Genomic DNA, 22,508 nt, shown 5'->3' with positions numbered 1-22,508 from the left:
TATTTTTTGTGAGTATCCTGAAAGTCTGACTGGTTAGGTTTGTCCTGGGTTGAGAACTCCTGCTACAGATAAAACAGTTCTAAAAATGAGTGCATGTAAATAATTATGATTGGAGAACAGTATTGATGATATGGTGCTGAATTTCACATTCATTTTAGTAAAGTGGATCTTTTTGAGTACATATAGAGGGGCATAATTGAACGAAAACGCCTATCTCCATGGGCGTTTATCTCCGAGAACGGGTCCGTGAAGGGGCGGACTGAACCATATTTTCGAAAAAAATAGACGCCCATGTTTTATTCAACAATGCGTGAGCTGGGCGTTTTTGTTTTTCAGCGATAATGGAAAATGAAAGCGCCCAGCTCAAAAACGAATAAATCCAAGACATTTGTTCGTGGGAGGGGCCAGGATTCGTAGTGTACTGGTCCCCCTCACATGCCAGGACATCAACCGGGCACCCTAGGGGGCACTTTTACAAAACCAACAAAACAGGTAAAAGAGCTCCCAGGTGCATAGCACCCTTCCCTTGTGTGTTGAGCCCCCCAAATCCCCCTCAAAACCCACTGCCCACAAGTCTACACCATTACTATAGCCCTAAGGGGTGAAGGGGGGCACCTACATGTGGGTACAGTGGGTTTGGGGGGGTTGGACGACTAATAAGCATTAAGCAGCACAATTGTAACAGGTAGGGGGGATGGGCCTGGGTCCACCTGCCTGAAGTCCACTGCACCCCCTAACAACTCCTCCAGTGACCTGCATACTGCTGCCAGGGAGCTGGGTATGACATTTGAGGGTGAAAATAAAAATTTGTGAAACATCATTTTTTTGTGGTGGGAGGGGGTTAGTGACCACTGGGGGAGTCAGGGGAGGTCATCCCCGATTCCCTCCAGTGGTCATCTGGTCATTTAGGGCACTTTTTGGGGCCTTATTCGTGAAAAAACAGGGTCCAGAAAAAGTGTCCTAAATTCTAGCTAAAAACGCATACTTTTTTCCCATTATCAGTGAAATGCGCCCATCTTTGTTCGGCAGATAACCACGCCCCAGTTCCGCCTTCGCCACACCTCTGACACGCCCCCATCAACTTTGTCCGCATCCACGACGGAGTGCAGTTGAAAACGTCCAAAAATCGGCTTTCGATTATACCGCTTTATTCGGTTTTGTGAGATAAACGTCCATCTCCCGATTTAGGTCGGAACTTGGGCGTTTTTCTCGTTCGATTATAAGCAGGGTGGTGTCTGAGGCGAGAAAGGTTTGACGTCATATTAATCTTGCACTGTTTGTCAATTCTTTGTATTGTATTTTCACTTGTATGGTGCCCCTAGTACAGTGGCCTCAAAATTGCACTGAGAGCCACACAGCCTTATTTTCGAAAGTGTTGGGCGCCCATATTTCGACCCAAATCAGGAGATGGGCACCCATCTCGCAAAGGCGCCCAAATCGGTATAATCGAAAGCCGATTTTGGGCGTCTTCAACTGCAATCTGTCGCGGAAACGGGCAAAGTAGACGGGGGCGTGTCGGATGCGTGGTGAAGGCGGGACTGGGGCGTGTTTATTGGCCGAAGAGAGATGGGCGCCTTCGGCCGATAATCGAAAAAAGAAAGGTGTTTTTAGCGTGAATTTGGGTCATTTTGTGGACCCTTTTTTTCACAAACAAGTCCCAAAAAAGTGCCCTAAATGACCAGATGACCACCGGAGGAAATTGGGGAAGACCACCCCTGACTCCCCCAGTGGTCACTAACCCCCTCCCACCAAAAAAAAGAACTTTAAAAACTTTTATCCCAGCCTGTAAGCCAGCCTCAAATGTCATACCCAGCTCCATCACAGCAGTATGCAGGTCCCTGGAGCAGTTGTTAGTGGGTGCAGTAGACTTCAGGCAGGTGGACCCAGGCCCATCCCCCCCTACCTGTTACACTTGTGGTGATAAATGGGAGCCCTCCAAACCACCCCCAAAACCCACTGTACCCACATCTAGGTGCCCCCCTTCAGCCATAAGTGCTATGGTAATGGTGTAGAGTTGTGGGCAGTGGGTTTGGGGGTGGGATTTGAGGGGCTCAGCACCCAAGGGATGGGAGCTATGGACTTGGGAGGTATTTAATTTTTTTAATTGTTACAAGTGGGTGCCCGGTTGGCGTCCTGGCATGTCAGGGGGACCAGTGCACTACGAATCCTGGCCCCTCCCATGACCCAATGCCTTGGATTTGTTCGTTTTTGAGCTGGGCGCCTTCGGTTTCCATTATCGCTGAAAAACGAAACCACCCAGCTCAAATCCGCACAAATCCAATGCATTTGCCGGGCACAAACCGTATTATCGAAAAAAAAAGATGGGTGCCCATTTTTTTCGAAATTACTGTCTGTCCCGCCACTTCACGTACCCGTTCTCGGACATAGACGCCCATGGAGATGGGCATTCGATTATGCCCCTCACAATATATTAATGACAGTTCAGACTAATAATCTATATTTAAGACTGAAATGACTGGGATGAATTTTTAACACCTCTAATAAAGGAGATTACTGAATTCAGGATATTCAGTAGTTGTATGGCAAGACCCGACAAAGAAAGCGAAACTCATACTAAACTTTTAAGTGATGGTGGGACATCCATCTTCACACAGTTCTTCACATTCCAGGGGTTTTATATCAGAATTATCCCACCTCTGTTCTTTCTGTTCAATAAAGAAATGAGTATTGAAATGGAGCATTATCTGCTTGGTGCATGCTGCCCTTATTCATTTTAAATGTGGACAGAATCGTAGGTGACTTAACTATATAAGTATTGCCAAATTGGGACAGAACAATGGTCCATCAAGCCCAGCATCCTGTTTCCAACAGTGGCCAATCCTGGTCACAACTACCTGGCAAGATCCCAAAACAGCATAATACATTTTATGCTGCTTATCCTAGAAATAAGCAGTGAATTTTCTCCAAGTCATTTTAATAATGGCTTATGGACTTTTCATTTAGGAAGCTATCCAAACATTTTTAAACCCCACTGAGCTAACTGCTTTTACTACATTCTCTGGCAACAAATTCCAGAGTTTAATTACATGTTGAGATAATAAATATTTTCTACTATTAAATTTAAATTTACTACTTTGTAGCTTCATTGCATACCCCCTAGTTCTAGTATTTTTGGAAAGAGTAAAGAAGCGATTCACGTCTACCCATTCCATTCCACTCATTATTTTATAGACCTCTAACATATCTCCCCTTAGCCATCTCTTCTCCAAGCTGAAAAGCCCTAGCCGCTTTAGCCTTTCCTCATAGGGAAGTCGTCCAATCCCCTTTTATCATTTTTGTCGCCCTTCTCAGTACCTTTTCTAATTCCACTATATCTTTTTTGAGATGCGGTGACCAGAATTGCACACAATATTTGAGGTGCAGTCGTACCATAGAGCGATACAAAGACATTATAACATCCTTATTTTTGTTTTGCTTTCCTTTCCTAATAATACCTAACATTCTATTTGCTTTCTTAGCCGCCACCACACACTGAGCAGAAGGTTTCAATGTTTCATAAACTATGACACCTAGATCTCTTTCTCGTTTTTCATTGATTTGTTATGTCTAATTATTTTTGTAGTGTGTAGGACTCCTGATGCAAGCATCAGTGCTGAAACACGGCCTGTGTCGAGTCACACTTTGTACCGCACAGTAGAGTTTTATCTCCTGGAAGTATGACAGACTGTTGTTTTTAAGATCACATATTTAGGGGGTCTTTTACTATAGGGTTGCTGCAAAGAAACGGGCTTTCTGCACGGCAACCTAGAACTACCGCTGGCCTGATGTGGCTGCCGGCGGTAGTTCCACCTCGAGCACATGCCATTTCTGGCGCCATGGAAAATAATTCTGTAATTTCTTGCACTGCGGTAACCCAGCAGTAATTGCTGCCAGGTTACCACAGGAGCCCTTACTGCCACCTCAGTAGGTGACGGTAAGTGCTCCCCCCTACACACATGGCCATACAGTAAGAATAATCTTACCGCATGGCTATGTCTTTTTTAGAGGCTTCTTACCCACTGCAGTAAACAAGGCCCTGGCGTGTTGCAAAAATGGTCCCCGCTGTTACCGCAGGGTCGTTGTTATCACAGCTTGGTGTAGGGACCGCTTAGGCAGAAGTGAGCTCATTTAAATGAAGTTTGTTTGCTTTCAAAGATTTGTTTTCCTGGATTCCTTTCTTTGGACCCCACTTTATTTGTCCCCAACATAAACCAGGCATTAGCAATAGGGCAGCATGAAGAAGAATTCCCCTTGTTGTGCTCATTTACAAAAGTCATTCCTTAATGTTATTATTCAAGGTCACGAACAGAGATAACACACGTGCCCTTCCCACATCCCAGCAACTGTCTTGTATCCAAATGGTGTTTGATGCTTTCATGGTACTTGGAATCTAACTCATTTTCCAGGCATGTGACAGAAAATGGTGGTTATTGCTTCGGAAAAATGTTAGTGCCAGTCACTGAACTGTACCAGCTGCTCCATGGTAACTGGATGTAGGGAATCCTAAGGATGCGCTGGAGCTTGGATTCTTCTAGGAAGTATTTTGCATCATAGGCATGACACAGTCAGAGTGTCAGTTAGGCATGAAGATCATTCATTCATCAGAAAAGAAGAGAATTGTGTTTGCATTTGCAGAAGAAATGAGTTAATACATTTAAAAATGTAGAAAAAGTGGTTTGCATACCTGCCTTCCAAGAAAATTATATTTGTGCCTTCAGAAACTGTTGCTAGAGCTGTGGATTTTATGCATATTGCATATATTGAATACTAGCGTATACCACTTACACACATATATGACAGTATGGGACTCATTTTCAAAAGAGAAAAACGTCCAAAAAGTGGCATAAGTCTGCATTTGGACATTTATCTCACAAAAACATCCAAATCAGTATTTTCGAAACCTCCTATTAGACGTTTTTCTCTGAAGTCCGTCAGAAGGATGTTTAAATCTCAAGGGGGCATGCCAGGGGCGTGTTCAAGGCGGGACTTGGGTGTTCCTAAGACTTAGACGTCTTTCAGCCATAATGGAACACAACAAAAATGTCCAGGACTAAAACTTAGACGTTTTGAGCTAGACTTTTTTTTATTACGAATAAGGCAGAAAAAGGTGCCCCAAATGACCACTGGATGGAATCAGGGATGGCCTCCCCTTACTCCCCCAGTGGTCACTAACCCCCTCTCACCCCAAAAAAATTGTGATGAAGAACATTACTTGCCAGCCTCTATGCCAGCGTCAGATGTCATACTCAGGTCCATTACAGCATCATGCAGGTCCCTGGAGTAGTTTAGTAGTAGGTGCAGTGCAATTCAGACAGGTGGACCCAGGCTGCTACCTCCCCCTACCTGTTACACATGTGGAGGAAACTGTGAGCCCTCCAAAACTCACCAGAAACCCACTGTACCCACATATAGGTGCCCCCTTCACCCGTAAAGGCTATGATAGAGGTGTACGGTTGGTGGTAGTGGGTTTGGGGAGGGTTTGGCGGGGCTCAGCACACAAGGTAATGGAGCAATGGTTAGCTGTGTAGCTGGGAGCATTTTATGACATCCACTGCAGTGCCCCCTAGGGTGCCCTATTGCTGTCTTGGGATGTCAGAGGGACCAGTCTACTAAAAATGCTGGCTCCTCCTACGTCCCAATGGCTTGATTTTGGACGTTTTGCACTTGGCCTTTTTTTTTTTTTTTTTTCGAAAATGGCCCAAAAAAACCCCCATCCAAATCACAAAATGTCCATACTATTTTCGAACACAAAAGATAGACGTCTTTTTCGAAAATGACCTTTTTTTCCTGTTCAAATTCTGATTTAGACGTTCTATCGAAAATGACCCTCTATCAGGCTTATTTTCAAAAGAGAAGGGCGCCCATCTTTGGACACAAATGGGGAGATAGGCATCCTTCTCTCAGAGTCGCCTAAATCGGCATAATCGAAAGCCGATTTTGGGCATCCCCAACTGCTTCCCGTCGCGGGGACGACCAAAGTTCCTGGGGGCGTGTTTGAGGCGTAGCGAAGGCAGGACTGGGGCGTGCCTAACAGATGGGCATCCTCGAACGATAATGGAAAAAAGAAGGGTGTCCCTGACAAGCACTTGGCTGACTTTATTTGGTCCATTTTTTCTTAAGACCAAGCCTCAAAAAGGTGCCCACACTGACCAGATGACCACCGGAAGGAATCGGGGATGACCTCCCCTGACTCCCCCAGTGGTGACTAACCTCCAGCTACCCTGAAAAAAAACTTTTAAAACTATTTTTGCCAGCCTCAAATATCATACTGAGGTCCATCGCAGCAGTATGCAGGTCCCTGGGGGGGAGAGGTGTGTGTGTGTCAGTGGAGGCATAGTGAAGGCATGGACGTCCTTCTTTCAAACATTTTGGACGTCCTGAACTGCCCCCCCCCCCCAGGGATGGCCAAATTTCAAGGGAGCAGAGTGGAGGAGGTGTCCTAGTGGTTAGAGCACTGGTCTTGCGATCCAGAGGTGGCCAGCTCAAATCCCACTACTGCTACTTGTGATCCAAAATCCAAATAAATAAAGGGGGTGTCAGAGGCATAGCAAAGGCATGGACATCCTTCTCACAGAAACATCCACATTTTGGACATCCTCAACTGCCCGACAGAGGCTTAGCGAAGGCACCCAACACTTGGACGTCCTTCACCCATACTCAAAAAAAAAAAAAGTTATCCCTGACGAGCACTTGGACGTTTTCACCTGGACTTATGTTTTTTTAAGGTTGTAGACAGCTATTATACACCTAGCTTGTCTGCGTGTATGAAGCCGTCTTTATCATGCACAGAGCAGCCACGCATAACGCCTGGCTGCTCTGCACTGGCTTCCCCTCCTTAGGAAGGAAATCGTGTGCAAATGAGGTAACAGCGAGCAGCTCATTTGCATGCGATTTCCTTCATGCATGCCCATTCCTTTCCGAATCGCTAAGGGATCGGTAAGGGAAGGGCTTTTTCCATTCAGTTAGTGCATCAGTTAGTCCACTGCTGTGCCCCCTAGGGTGCCCGGTTGGTGTCCTGGCATGTCAAGGGGACCAGTGCACTACGAATGCTGGCTCCTCCCGCAACCAAATGAGTTGGATTTGGTCGTTTTTGAGATGGGCATCCTCGGTTTCCATTATCGCCGAAAACCGAGGACGACCATCTCTAAAGTCGACTTAAATGTTCAGATTTGGGCATCCCCGACCGTATTATCGAAACGAAAGATGGACGCCCATCTTGTTTCGATAATACGGGTTTCCCCGCCCCTTCACGGGGACGTCCTGCGAGGACACCCTCAGGAAAACTCGGGTGCCCCGTTTGATTATGCCCCTCCACGTCACCTAAGCATGCATGTATTTGTGAGGGGCCATTCACAGGGAGGAGCATAGGCGAGACATGGGTGGGGCTCCCACTTAAAATTCTACAAGTTACACATGTTCCTGCTGCTCTATGGCTGGTGTAAGTATGAGTGCCTAAATATTAGATATGTCGATACCGGGTTATGCTAGTATTCTGTAATGGAACCCAGGCACCCAGCTTGTGTTATAGAAATAGCTGCTACTCTGTGGACTCAGGCTGCCTAAATGCAAATGTCCAGTTATAGAATTGTCCCCTGTCTGTTTCAACTGTTGGTGAACAACTTTGCTTCAATCTTGAGTTTTACTCCTAGCTCTCCTTATTTTAGTTGCTCACATATTTATTTATTTATTTGGATTTAGCCCATACTTTTCTCAGTAGCAGGTGAACATAAGAATAGCCAAACTGGATCAGACCAATGGTCCATCAAGCCCAGTATCCTGCTTCCAACAGTGGCCAATCCAGGTCATAAGTACCTGGAAGAAACCCAATTTGTAGCAACATTCCATGCTACCAGTCCCAGGGCAAGCAGAGATTCCCCCATGTCCATCTCAATAACAGACTGTGAACATTTCCTCCAGAAACTTATCCAAGCCTCCGATAGCGAGTAAGTTCCAACCCCTATATTATTTTGGTTGCTATTCTTTGAACCTTTTCTAATTCTACTATATCTTTTTTGAGACTCGGTGACCAGAATTCAACACAATACTCAAGGTGAAGTCACACCATGGAGCGATACAGAGGCATTATAATATTCATTGTCTTATTTTGCATCCCTTTCCTAATAATTTCTAGCATCCTGTTTGCTCCACTCCAACCCATTCAAATCTATTCAGCCTCCATCGGGGCACAGACCATAGAAGTCTGCCCAGTACCGGCTTTCATAACTAATCTGTGTTTCTCCCATGCATTTTTGAATTCTGTTACTGTCTTCATCTCTACCACCTCCCATGGGAGGGCATTCCAGGTATCTACCACCCTCTTAGTGAAAAAATACTTCCTGACATTATTCCTGAGTCAGCCCCCTTTCAACCTCAATTCATGCCCTCTGGTTCTACCACTTTCCTGTCTCTGGAAAAGATTTCTTTGCGGATTAATAACTTTCAAATATTTGAATGTCTGTATCATATCGCCCCTGTCACTCCTTTCCTCCAGGGTATACATGTTTAGGTCAGTAACAGGCTCATTTTCGAAAGAGAAGGATGTCCATCTTTTGACATAAAACGGAAGATGGACGTCCTTCTCACAGAGATGTCCAAATCGGTATAATTGAAACCCGATTTTGGACGTCTCCAACTGCAGTCCGTCACAAGGACATCCAAATTTCAAGGGGTCTTGTTGGAGGCGTAGCAAAGGTGGGACTTGGATGTGCCTAACACTTGGACGTCTTTGACCCATAATCGAAAAAAGCAAGGACGTCCCTGACGAACACTTGGACATTTTCACCCGGACGTGGTTTTTTTACGAATAAGGCACAAAAAGCTGCCCGAAATGACCATATGACCACCAGAGGGAATCGGGGATGACCTCCCGTTACTCCCCTAGTGGTCACTAACCCCCTCTCACCCTCAAAAAACATCTTTAGAAATATTTTGTGCCAGCCTCTATGACAGCCTCAAATGTCATACTCAGGTCCATGACAGCGCATGAAGGTCCAAGGAGCAGTTTTAGTGTGTACTGCAGTGGCCGACCTAGGCCCATACCCCCCCTACCTGTTACATTTGTGGAGGAAACAGCGAGCTCTCCAAAACCCACCACAAACCTACTGTACCCATATATAGGTGCTCCCCTTCACCCGTAAGGGCTATGGTAGTGGTGTACAGTTGTGGGTAGTGGGTTTTGGGGGGCTCAGCACACAAGGTAAAGGAGCTATGTTTCTGGGAGCAATTTGTGAAGTCCACTGCAGGGCTTCTAGGGTGTCCGGTTGCTGTCCTGGCATGTCAGGGGGGCCAGTGCATTACAAATGCTGGTTCCTCCCACGTCCAAATGGCTTGCATTTGGATGTTTTTGACATGGACGTCTTTAGTTTCGAAAATCTCCAAAAGTCAGAAACATCCAGATCCAAGGACGTCCAAATCTAGGGATGTCCAAATTTAAGGATTTGGACGTCTCTGATGGTATTTTCGAAACAAAAGATGGACGTCCATCTTTTTTCAAAAATATGGGTTTCCCCGTCCCTGGATTTCAGCGTTTTGCAAAGACGTCCAAATCGCAGCTTGGATGTTTCTTTCAAAAATGCCCCTCTAAGTCTCTCCAAGTACTTGTCAGTAAGTCTCTCCAAGTATGTCTAGCTATGTAAACCCCCTACCATTTTAGTCACTTTTCTCTGAACCACTTCAAGTCTTTTTACATCCTTAGCGAGATTAGGCCTGCAAAACTGAACACAATACTCCAAGCTTTATCCACTTTCAGATTTTCAAGCCATTTATAAACACTTTTTTCTGTGAACGGCACTATATCCACTCCATTTATAGATATATCCTCAGCAACCGACCGAGGATATATCAATGAATGGATTTTCTTCCATGAACACTGAAGTGAAATATCTGTTTAGCACATTCTCTTTATCCTCATCGCTTTCCACATAGCTATTCTCAGTATCTTTCAGTCTTGCAATTCCATTCCTATTTCTTCTGCTTTCCCCAATATATCTAAAAAAAGTCGTATTTCCCTCTTCACTTCTTTGAGTTTAATCCAGTAATCTTTTCCATGATCCTCTTGTTGTGTTCTTCTGTATTTCTTGAACGAAGCTTCTTTTGCCCCATTTTACCAAAATTTTGTCTGAGCAAGGCACTTTTACAGGCATTCACAATCTCTCTACTTCTTTCCAATTCTGCCAATGGGACGTTCCAATTCACATCAGGCAAGCTGAAATCTCCCAACAATAGCACCTCCGTGTGTATACAAGTTCCATATTCTCTTTCCAGGACGATCCATATAGCTTCTTCCTTTCCCCAGTTACCCTGAATTTCAGCCGCTCTAATATTGTTTTTTACATACAACGCCATTCCTCCACCTCTTCTGCCCTCCCTATCCTTTCTAAAAAAGAAGGCTGTATAGCCTGGTATGGTTGCATACCATTCATGGGAATCACTGAACAATGTTTCTGTAATAGCAACAGTATCCAAGTTTTTCTCAAACATCAGGGCTTGAAGATCTTGAACCTTGCCACTTAGATTACGAGCATTTGTGCTCATTGCTTATATATATGAATTTAGTTAGGATGGTTTTTGTTATTTACATGACCTTTCCCTCTGCCATCATGTTTTTTCTGGGGGTGACTTTCTGAATTCCTTTGTTTCCTTTTGTCACCCCCATCCTCTAGTTTAAATGTCTAGAAATATACTGTCTGAATTTCTCCCCAAGGATCCTTTTTCCCGTCACAGAAAGATGTAGCCCATTATTACAGTACAGACTATGATTTTGCTATGTACTGCCTCATCCTCCTTTGTATCTGAAACCTTCTGTACACCAAACATGGAATCACTTAATTCCTCTGTTTTATGTGATATTATCCCTTCCCAAATGTAGGAAAAACTTCAGAAAATGCTGCAGTCCGAACCAAAGACTTCAGTCCCTCTCCAGAATGTTTTGACAACTCTGAATAGTTTTGTGTCATCTTCAAATTTAATCACCTCATTCATCGTTCTGTTTTCCAAATCATTTATAAATATGTTAAATAGCACCGATCCCTGTACAGATCCCTGTAACACTCCACTATTCACCATCCTCTATTGACAAAAATGGCCATTTACCCTACCCTCTGGTTTTTGTCCAATAACCAATTCCTAATCCACAGAAGGGCATTGCCTCCTATCCCATGACTCTTTAATTTTCTCAGGAGTCTTTCATGAGGAACTTTGTCAAAAGCTTTCTGAAAATCTAGATAGAATACATAAACCAGCTTTATCCACATGTTTATTTATGCTTTCAAAGAAATGAAGCAAATTGGTGAAGCAAGACTTCCCTTGGCTGAACCCATGCTGATTCTGTCCCATTAAGTTATGTTTGCCTACGTCTTCCATAATTTTATTCTTTATAATAGTTCCCACTACTTTGCCCAGTACTGAAGTCAGTCTTACTGGTCTATAATTTCCTAGATCACCCCGGAACCCTTTTTAAAAATCGGTTTTCAAAGTGAATGGTCTGTGCCGGCATTGCCACACTGGCAGCCGTTAGCGCAGCTTTGTAAACAGGGGGGCAAAAGTTTGTTGGGTTTTCATATTAAGAAATACAGTAACTTATTTGTTTAAGCCTCAATTGAATTCATTGGAGCATGTTATTAAAGACATGAGAAGATCATCTGTTTTATGTAATGTAAGACATCAGGCTTTTGCTATGGAAACTTTTGCTCCATTTCCTGGAACATTTGAGATGGAGGGATGTGAAGACCACAGAGGAAATGACTCCTGAGCTTTTGTCTATAGTTTATCTTGAGTAAGCGAGTCACTTGCAATGAGCCAAAAATGCATTTACAGTGGCAAATAATGTAGAGAATCTGAGGGTTCTGCCCAGCTATCAAGACTGACTAGTAAATAGCAATGAAATCATTCTTAGACTGAAGGGTAAATGAAAACATTATTACACTTTGTCTGGGAAACTTGCCTTGCTTTGATAAATTATAGAAATCCAGGTGCTGTTTTCCTAGTATTAGTTTCTGTTATATTTTGCTGTCTAGAGTATGTGCATACTGTATACAGTAGATGTCTTTATTCTTAAATGGAAAATAAGCCTGTGGGTGGTACTATAGGTTACATTTTTGGCTCTAAACTTCTCTTCATCATAAAGTGTTCACAGCTGTTCACTACAGCTCTTACTGGTAAAAGTTGAAGGGGATGTAAGAATATAAGAATTGCCATACTGGGTCAGACCAAAAGTCCATCCAGCCCAGTATCCTAACAGTGGTCAATCCAGCTCACAAGTACCAGGCAGGTCTACCTTAATGTCTATAGACTTTTCTTCCAGGAATTTGTCCAAACCTTCAAAATTTATTTATTTTATTTATTTTTTTGTAGCATTTGTATCCCACATTTTCCCACCAATTTGCAGGCTCAATGTGGCTTACGTTATGCTGTAATAGCGATCGCCATTTCTGGGTAGAGAATTACAAATGATATTGTATTAAGGCGCATACATGGTAAAGTAGAAACCAAAGTGGTAGTGCATAGAAGTTCCTGAGTGAAAGAGTAAATGATAAGATAAGTTAGATGGTCAGCTATAGAAGGTTCATTTCCGACATGAGAGATAAAGTGACTTTCATTAATAGCAGCAAGGTTTTCAGTCAAGTATAAAGAGTTCGGTTTTGTCCGGTTCATGTAAAGTCTAGTTGTCTAGTATTTAGGATACATAGTTATGGTATGCCTTCTTGAATAGGTCCGTTTTCAGTAGTTTTCGGAACATAGTTAGGTCGTGCATTGTTTTTATGGCCTTTGGTAGTGCGTTCCATAGTTGCGCTCTTATGTAGGAGAAGCTGGATGCATATGTGGATTTATATTTAAGTCCTTTGCAGCTGGGGTAGTGGAGATTCAAGAATGTGCGTGCTGATCTTTTTGTGTTCCTAGTTGGCAGGTCTATGAGGTCTGACATATAGACCGGGGCTTCACCATGAATGATTTTGTGGACCAGGGTACAAACTTTGAACGCAATTCGTTCTTTTAGTGGGAGCCAGTGTAGTTTTTCTCTTAGGGGTTTTGCGCTCTCGTATTTCGTTTTACCAAATATGAGTCTGGCTGCTGTACTTTGGGCAGTTTGAAATTTCTTAATGATTTGTTCTTTGCATCCAGCATAGATGGCATTGCAGTAGTCTAGATGGCTTAGCACCATTGATTGTACCAGGCTGCGGAATATTTCCCTTGGGAAGAAAGGTTTGATTCTTTTGAGTTTCCACATTGAGTGGAACATTTTCTTTGCTGTGTTTTTCGCATGGCTTTCGAGTGTCAGATTTCGGTCAATTGTAACTCCAAGAATTTTCAGGCTATCTGAGATGGGAAGGTGTAGTCTGGGGTGTTTATAGTGGTGGGTTTGTTCATGTTGTATTGTGAGGAGAGAATGAGTCGTGGAGGGGCATAATCGAACGTCGCCGGCCAAATAGATCACCGGCAATCTATGTTGGCAGCGGTGCTACAGCTGGCCGGAACCGTATTATCGAAAAAGATGGCCGGACATCTTTTTTTATCGATAATACGGTTTAGCCCAGCCAAATGCCTTGGAGTTCGCCGGGTTTGAGATGGCCGGGTTTGTTTTTCAGCAATAATGGAAAAAAATGCCGGCCAACTCCAACCCAGTGAAATCCAAGGCATTTGGTCGTGGGAGGAGCCAGCATTTGTAGTGCACTGGTCCCCCTGACATGCCAGGACACCAGCTGGGCACCCTAGGGGTCAGTGCGGTGGACTTCAGAAAAACCTCCCACATGCATAGCTCCCGTATTTTGGGTGCTGAGCCATCCAATCCCCCCTCAAAACCCACTACCCACAAATGTACAACACTACCAAAGCTCTTAGGGGTGAAGGGGGCAACTACATGTGGGTACAGTGGGTTTTGGAGGGTTCCGAAATACCAGCACAAGTGTTACAGGTAGGGGGGGATGGGCCTTGGTCCGCCTGCCTTAAGTGCACTGCGGTACCCACTAAACGTGCTTCAGGGACCTGCATACACGCAGGCCTCTAGGACTTGTTGCTGCTGTATAACCTTGGCACACCAGTTGACACCTGAAGACTAATCTCTTTGAAAAAGTCCTTTATTTGAATAAGCACGTTTACTCACAGTTAACTTCAGATCAGAGGTTGTGCCCCACTGGCAAACAGTCTTCCTGGTACTGAGATTAGCAGTAGGTCAGAGCTGGTAGAATGGTGTACAATGCCCTCTTTCAGCCACATTCAAGGTAATAACGTTCTCTAACGTGGGTGACACATGAAAGGGATCTAAAACTGGCTTACAGATATGACCACTACCTCATGGACTACTGGAAACAAAACAGGGCACACTCTGAACCCAGTTAGCAGGGGGGAAAAGCACCATGGGAGTAGAGCCCAGTACCCTACACCCACCACAATGCATTGCTGATGTGACTCTGCAGGGCATCTAACAGAAAAGGTGTCACACTCACCTGAGAGCCACATCGCAACCAGGGAAGGGCTGTCGGAGGATACAACAAATTCTGCTGTCATGGAGGTGAGTACGGCATTTGAGGCTGGCATGCAGGCTGGCAAAAAAGGTTTTTAGTTTTATTTGTTTAGTATGGGAGGGGGTTGGTGACCACTGGGGGAGTATGGGGAGGTCATCCCACATTCCCTCCAGTGATCATCTGGTCATTTGGGGCACCTTTTTGAGGCTTGGTCGTGAACATAAAAGGACCAAGTAAACCCGGCGATATACTGCTTATCGCCGTTTTTTTTCCATTATCACCATCTGGTAGCCACGCCCATGCCCGCCCATGTCCCGCCTTTGCTGCACCGCCGACACGCCCCTTTGAACTTTGGCCGGCGACGCGATGGGAAAGCGGCAATGTTGCCAAAAAAGCGGCTTTCGATTATACTGATTTGGCCGCTTTTTCAAGATCACCGGCCATCTCCCGATTTATGTCGGAAAATGGCCGACGATCACTTTCGAAAATGAGCTGGATAGTGTTTTTTCTGCGTTTAGTTTTAGTTGGAATGTATCCGTACATGAATTCATTATTTGGAAACTAAGTTTAATTTCATTAGTGATTTCGTTTAGATCGTGTTTGAACGGGATGTAGATCGTGACATCATCTGCATAGATGTATGGGTTGAGTCCTTGGTTGGATAGCGATTTGGCTAAAGGTGTCATCATTAAGTTAAAAAGGATTGGTGAGAGCAGTGAGCCTTGGGGTACTCCGCATTCAGGCTTCCATGGTGGTGACATTTTTTAATTTGATATCACTTGATATGTTCTTGCGGTTAGAAAGCCATTAAACCATCTAAGTACATTTCCTCCAATCCCGAAGTACTCTAGAATGTTCGATAGTATTGGTGGCTGACCATATCGAACGCGCTGGACATGTCAAATTGTAAGAGAAGTACATTATTGCCGGTTGCATTTGTTTGAATTTGGTTAGGAGAGTGATTAGCACTGTTTCAGTGCTGTGGTTGGATCGAAATCCTGACTGTGATCCATGTAGTATTGTGAATTTGTTTAAGTATTTGGTAAGTTGTTTGGTTACCATACTTTCCATAAGTTTGACTGCCATAGGGATGGATGCTACTGGGCAGTAGTTGGTTGTGTCATTTGTTTTTTTCTTTAAATCTTTGGGTATAGGGTTAAGTAGTATATTTCCTTTGTCCTTGGGGAAAAGTCCATGTTGTAGCATGTAGTTCAGGTGTGACGTGAGGTCTGTTATGAAGCGTTGGGGGCAAATTTTATTAGGTTGTTGGGGCATATATCCAGTTTGCAGTGGGATTTGGCAAATTTGCTGACTGCTTGAGTGATGGTTTCTTCCGTTAGAAGATCGAAGTTTGTCCAGGTTCGATCTGCTGGGTATTCGTCGGGCGTTGGGTCCAGGCAGTCAATGAATGTTTCATGATCGGTGGTATTTAGTGGTAGCGTGGATCGTAGTTTTATAATTTTCTCATTAAAGTATTTGGCAAGGTTGTCTGCTGATGGGGTGTCTGTGCTCGTTGTGGTAACCGGTGTGATGTCTAGTAGTTTATTCACAAGTTGGTAAAGTTTATGTGCGTCTTTGTAGTCTGGTCCTATTTTGGTTTTGTAGTATGCTTTTTTGGTTTGTCTTATTGAATATTTAAATTTTCTTTGCATTTGTTTCCATGCGTTAAGTGTGTGTTCATCTTTCATTTTTTTCCATGCTCATTTGAGTCTCCTAACTTGTGTTTTTAGTATTTTTAGCTCTTCATTAAACCAAGGTATTGAGATGTGTCTTCGTGTGGTTCTTGTTTGTAGTGGAGTGATTTTGTCTATTGTGTTCCTGCATCTGTCTTCCCAGTTTGATAGATAATATTTGGTCTGTTTGTGCTATCCATTTGTTTTTGTAAATCTGTCGCCAGAATGTTTCAGGGTCTATTTGGCCTCTCGTGGTGTAGGTTGTGCGTTCTTGTTTGAGGTCCGTGCCTTTTTTTCGCCACTGTAGAGTTAGGTTTAGTTTGTGGTGATCTGACCATGGTATGTCTGTCCATTATGTATCAGTTAGTATAAAGTTTAAGTCTGAGGATAGTTTGTGTGCGATGAGGTCAATTGTGAAACCTTTGACATGGGTAGCTTGCATATTAGGCCAGTTAAGGTCCCATAGTTGGAGGAAGTCCTTGCATTCATGTGCATTGGTTGCATTAGGGTCTTCTAGGTGTATGTTTATGTCCCCTACTTTAAGTAAATTGGAGTTAGTTACACAGGTATTCGATATGAAATCCATGAAGTGTGATTGGCATTCTTGCCAATTACCTGGTGGTCTATAAAACAAGACAACGTTTAAGTGGTCAAGCAGGGTAGTATGGTTAATTCTAACTGAGGCAATTTCAAGGTTTGCTGTTATAGGCTCGGCAGTTATTGTTATAGTGAAGTGAGATCTATGGATTAGTGCTAAGCCTCCTCTTCTTTTTCCTTTCCTTGTCCAGTGAGTAATTTTGTAGCCTGGGGGGCAGAGTTCTAAAATTATTGGATCCTTGTGGTCGTGGATCCAGGTTTCGCTGATGCATAGTAAATCAAGATTGTCTGCTGTGATCCAGTCTGTTATTGTTGTTGTTTTATTGACTACAGATCTGGTGTTTATGTATCCCACTTGTGTCACATTTTCACCTCGCCCTCTGGTGGCCAGACCTGGTGGCTGCAATGGACTGTCTGTTTACTGTCACCCATTCCAGACGTCAGCCCAGTTCAGTCCAGATCTTCCAGGCTGCCAGAATTGCTTTCCTTGTTTGTACCTGAACAGCACCCGTAGTTGCCTTGTGATTGCTGCAGCAGAGCTTTAGCAGCTGATGGGCTTTATTAATCACCTAAAAACTTCTGTGTTTGCCTTTGCATCATCTAAGGTCCCTGGTATGTGGGTGTGCTCTGTGCACTTCTGCCTAGTCCAGTTTTATTCTGAGTTGTTGCCTGGTTCTTGTTTGTTTGTGTGTAGTTAGCTTTGGTTTTATTGTTTAGTTCCTAGTCTTGTTTCTCGTCTGCATTTCCTTGTCATGTGTCTGTGTTCTTTATTAGTGGCTGCTTAATAGCTTTTAGTCCTGACTCCCTCCTGTCTGTGTTTCTGTCTTAGTGGCTGCCTGGCAGCTTGTAGTCTTGACTGTGTTGTGTGTTTCCTGCTGGTATCCAGTTCATGCCCAGTCCGGTAAGTCCTGCCGGCTGCCTGCACCCAGGGGCTCAACTCCTGGGGAAGGGTGGTCAAGTGCAGGTGAAGCCTTGCTCCAGTCCTGTGTTCCAGTCCAAGTGTTCTTGTCCAGTGTATTCCTGCTTTGCTTATCCCTGTCTGTAGTCCCTGCTTTGTGTGTGTGTTAGCCCAGTGCTGGTTGGGGTGGTTTTGCCTGCCACTGCCGCTCCTTGGCAGCGGCCCAAGGGCTCACAAACCTAGTTGCTGCTTTGAGACCTGACAACTTGAATTGTTTGGTAGGGGTCCGTGTTTGATGTTGTGCGGATTTTTATTAGTTGTCGTTCCTTTATTTTAGTAGGACCTTTCTTTCCCTTCTGTTGTGGTTGTCCGCGTGTTGGTGATTTTCCGTTGTTTGAGTTGTTGTCAGTTTGATAAGGTGTATTGTATCCGATCAATCTTTGGTGTGTGTGTAGTATGGGTACCGTGTTATATTCGATGAGTGGGGTGGTTAGAGTTATGTTAATCAGTGTTATGGTGTAAATTAATATGAGGAGTTTGAAGGTATTCATTTTGATATTGGGTCCCTGTGGTTCCTGAAGGCAGTGTTCTGGTGAGGGGATATACAGTAGATGGTTGATCCTGTTCCGTTGTTTACTGGAGCAGCCCACTACTCGGAGCCATTCCCACAATATTCATTCCCACTCTCCCACAGGGTTTGTCAGTCTTGTTCTGTCTCGGCTCCACAGCTATGATATTCACCGCGGGTTTCTGAGAGCTAAATTATTGGTCGGAGGTAGGGGTCTTATTGATTACTTAAAAAGATTTACTCACAGTCAGTGTTCAGCCGTGGTGCCCCAGGGCGCTGAGGTTCTTATTGCTGTATCGCCGATCAGAGGTAGGGATTTCGGTAAGACGGCTTCGCTGCAGGTTGAGGGCAGTTGATGCAGGCAGGCACAGGGGACCGGCTTCTCCCGAAGTGGGTATGAGCCTCTCATTCTGCAGTCGCTGCGATCGGTGTGTGGTGGTGATGGTCGGGTACAGGTTCGGGTCGGTTACAGAGTCTCCGCCGGGGTCCTGGTTTGTGTTATCCTTCCGACGCATGGGATTTCTCTCCTTCGCTGTTCCGCGAAGTCACAGTGGGTGGTCGGTTGCTCGGCGCTCCCTCGCATCCCCACGTGCAGCGGGGCTCACCTCTAGCCTGTGATGTTGTGGCAAAGGAGGGCACCGTTGTCCGAGTCACACCACGATCTTGGCTGGGATGGAGTCGTCTCTGGCGTCGACCCGCCTGGGGAGGGCCATCGGAAGAAGTTACGGCCGCTCGACCCACAGTCTACAGATGAGGCTTTCTGTCCGGGGTTCACAAGATCATCTATGGTGAAGCACCGGGATATATGACGAACTTGATCGACCTACCAACCAGAAACACATCCGCATCAGCACGACAATACCTAAACCTCAACTATCCAAGCTGCAAAGGACTAAAATACAAATCAACCTACGCATCCAGTTTTTCCTACATCAGCACACAACTATGGAACGCACTACCAAAAACCGTGTAAACCATGTACGACCACCTCCAATTCAGGAAAAAACTAAAAACCCAGCTGTTTCAAGAGGCATACCCCACCGACCCAACTTAAATACCTGAACTCCGCGACACTATAACACCACAGTCCGTACTGATCACCAAACAATCTCATCTGTTCTTGCTATCCTCTTTATGGTCACCACATGTTCCTTCATGTGGTCCCTACCCTTCCTACCTCAACTTAACCATTATTTGTATTTGTTTTACTCCGGAGTCTATCAACACCTCTCCGGTACCATGTAAGCCACATTGAGCCTGCAAATAGGTGGGAAAATGTGGGGTACAAATGTAACAAATAAATAAATAAATCCAGCCCCATCCTAACTGCATTTACTACATCCTCTAGCTTAACTGTGAACTGAGTGAAAAAATATTTTCTTTGTTTTAAATGTACTACTTTATGGAGTGTTCCCTAGATTTTGAAAGCATAAAGAATTGATTCATGTTTACCTATTTTATCCCACTCAGTATTTTATAGACCTCTATCGTATTCCTCTTCAGCTGTCTATTCTCCAAGATGAAGAGCCCTAATCTATATGGGGCCTGATATTTAGCACTATTTAACCATCCAGAAACGGCCGGCTGTGTCTGGACAGTTAAATAGCTTTGAATATTAGGGGGAAATTGAATACTTAACTTTTGGCTATAATGTAATCTATCTATATCAATCAGCAAACTTTTCTTATCACCACAAAATTACCATGTGGTATATGTGATCTCAGATTTATTGAAGGTTTATACAAACATCCAGAGCTATTCCACAGGAAATAGTGCTTTCAGTGACCATACAAGACCACCTGACACAAGTTTTGTGCATATTTCTGTATACTTCATGAAAATAAAATCACACTGGAAACACTGACTGTCAGGTTGGGTGTAGCAGATGGGCAACCAACAAAGTAGAAATAAATACAGGTACTAGATGAAGCCAGGGATGGTTTCACAGGGATCCAGTCAAGATAGCTAGCATTGGACCAAAGTCCACATGAGTAATGGTCCAGGTGATCGAGACCCAGAGAAATGAGGGTTCAGGAAGGCAGTTAAGGATCCAGGTAGCATCCATAGGAAGAAAGTGGGCAGGCTGGCATGTAGGAAAGGGAAAAGGCCAAAGATCCAGTAGCGAACATGGCCATTTTCAAACCAGGAAAACGTCCATCTTTCTGTTTCAAAAATGGCTATTTACTAGATAGATAGATTTTTGAGCTCAGTGTGTCTATCTTTTAGAACCATTTTCAAAACAAAAAAAAAGGTCCAAAGTGAAAACACACAAAAACAAGCCATTAGGATGTATGAGTCGCCAGTATTCTTAGTAGACTGACGACACAGATATCCCTGCAGAGCAGTGGGGTAGCCTAGGGGGCACTGCAGTGGACTTCACTTAGCCGGTGGTGGGAGGCAGGGTGATGGTTGGGAGGTGGGGATAGTGCTGGGCAGACTTATACGGTCTGTGCCAGAGCCGGTGGTGGGAGGCGGGGCGGGTGGTTGGGAGGCGGGGATAGTGTTGGGCAGACTTATACGGTCTGTGCCCTGAAAAAGACAGGTACAAATCAAGGTATGGTATACACAAAAAATGGCACATGTGAGTTTATCTTGTTGGGCAGACTGGGTGGACCGTGCAGGTCTTTTTCTGCCATCATCTACTATGTTACTATCCAGCTCATAATCAAAAGTGATCACCGGCCTTTTCCCGACACAAATCAGGAGATGGCCGGCGATCTCGTAAAAGCGGCGAAATCGGTATAATCGAAAGCTGCTTTTTTTGACAGCATTGCCGCTTTCCCGTCACCTCGCCGGCGAAAGTTCAAAGGGGCGTGTTGGTGGCGAAGCGAAGGCAGGACATGGGCGGGTATGGGCGTGGCTATCTGATAGCCGGCTTTCGCCAATAATGGAAAAAAAATACGGCGTTAAGCAGTATTTCGCCGGGTTTACTTGGTCCTTTTATTTTCACGACCAAGCCTCAAAAAGGTGCCCAAACTGACCACATGACCACCGGAAGGAAGGGGATTACCTCCCCGTACTCCCCCAGTGGTCACTAACTCTCTCCCACCAAAAACACCCCACTTTAAACTCTTTTTTTCCCAGCCTGTATGCCAGCCTCAAATGCCTACTCACCTCCATGACAGCAGAATGTGTTCTGTCCTCCGACAGCCTTTTCCTGCTTGTGATGTGGCTCTGGGGTGAGTGTGATACCTTTTCTGTTATTTGCACTGCAGAGTCACATCAGCAATGCATTGTGGTGGGTGTAGGTATTGGTAGTTGGTAGGCTGTACTCCCCTGGTGCTTTCCCCCTGCTTACTAGGTCAGAGTGTGCCCTGTTGTAGTCCATGCGGTAGTGGCCATTTTTGTAAGCCAGTTTTAGTTCCCTTTCCTGTGTTACCCACGTTAGAGAATGTAGTTCTTACCTTGAATGGTGCTGAAAGAGGGCATTGTACACCATAGTGCCAGCTCTGACCTACTGCTAATCTTAGTACAAGGGGACTCTTTGCCAGTGGGGCACAACCTCTGATCTGCAGTTAACTGTGAGTAAACGTGCTTATTCAAATAAAGGACTTTTCAAAGAGATTAGTCTCAGGTGTCAACTGGTGTGCCAAAGTTATACAGCAGCAATAAGTCCTAGAGGCTGTATGCAGGTCCCTGGAGCAGTTTTAGTGGGTGCAGTACATTTGTGGGTAGTGGGTTTTGGGGGGGGGGGGGTTGGGGGGCTCAGCCCCCTAAGTAAGGGAGCTATGCACGTGGGAGCTTTTCTGAAGTCCATCACAATGACCCCTAGGGAGCCCGGTTGGTGTCCTGGCATGTCAGGGGGGCCAGTGCACTAAAAATGCTGGCTCCTCCCACGGCCAAATGCCTTGGATTTGGCTGGGGTTTGAGATGGCCGACATAACTTTCCATTATCGCTAAAAAACGACGCAGGCCATCTCAAACCTCGGCCAAATCCAAGGCATTTGGCTGGCCGGAACCGTATTATCGAAACAAAAGATGGCCGGCCATCTTTTTCGAAAATACGGGTTTGGCCAGCTGTTTGCGGCACCGCCAAAATACATCGCCGGCCATGTATTTCACCGGCACCGTTCGATTTTTCCCCTCGATGTTACTTAAAAGGTCACTAATACACATCTCACCGTTACCCCTTTATATTGTATGGTGAGCCCTTCAAAACCCACCAAAAACTTACTGTACCCAACTGTACACCACTAAAATAGCCCTTATGCCTCCAGATGTCACCTATATGTGGGTACAGAAGGTTTTTGGTGGTTTTTGGAGGGCTCACACTTTCCACCACAAGTGTACCGGTTAGACTAGGATATGGGCCT

At 44.7% G+C, this 22,508-nt stretch overlaps 1 protein-coding gene across 1 annotated transcript in view; it reads left to right on the top strand.

Moving 5' to 3' along the window:
• The window catches only part of BBOX1 (gamma-butyrobetaine hydroxylase 1), a 133,680-nt gene that overhangs the window by 25,358 nt on the left and 85,814 nt on the right, over window positions 1-22,508 (top strand). The window lies entirely within an intron of this gene.

The sequence above is a fragment of the Microcaecilia unicolor genome, chromosome 4 (assembly GCF_901765095.1).
Source record: "Microcaecilia unicolor chromosome 4, aMicUni1.1, whole genome shotgun sequence".
Taxonomy (NCBI): Eukaryota; Metazoa; Chordata; class Amphibia; order Gymnophiona; family Siphonopidae; genus Microcaecilia; species Microcaecilia unicolor.
The sequence above is the reverse complement of the archived record's forward strand: the minus strand, read 5'-3'. Positions and strand labels throughout refer to the sequence as shown.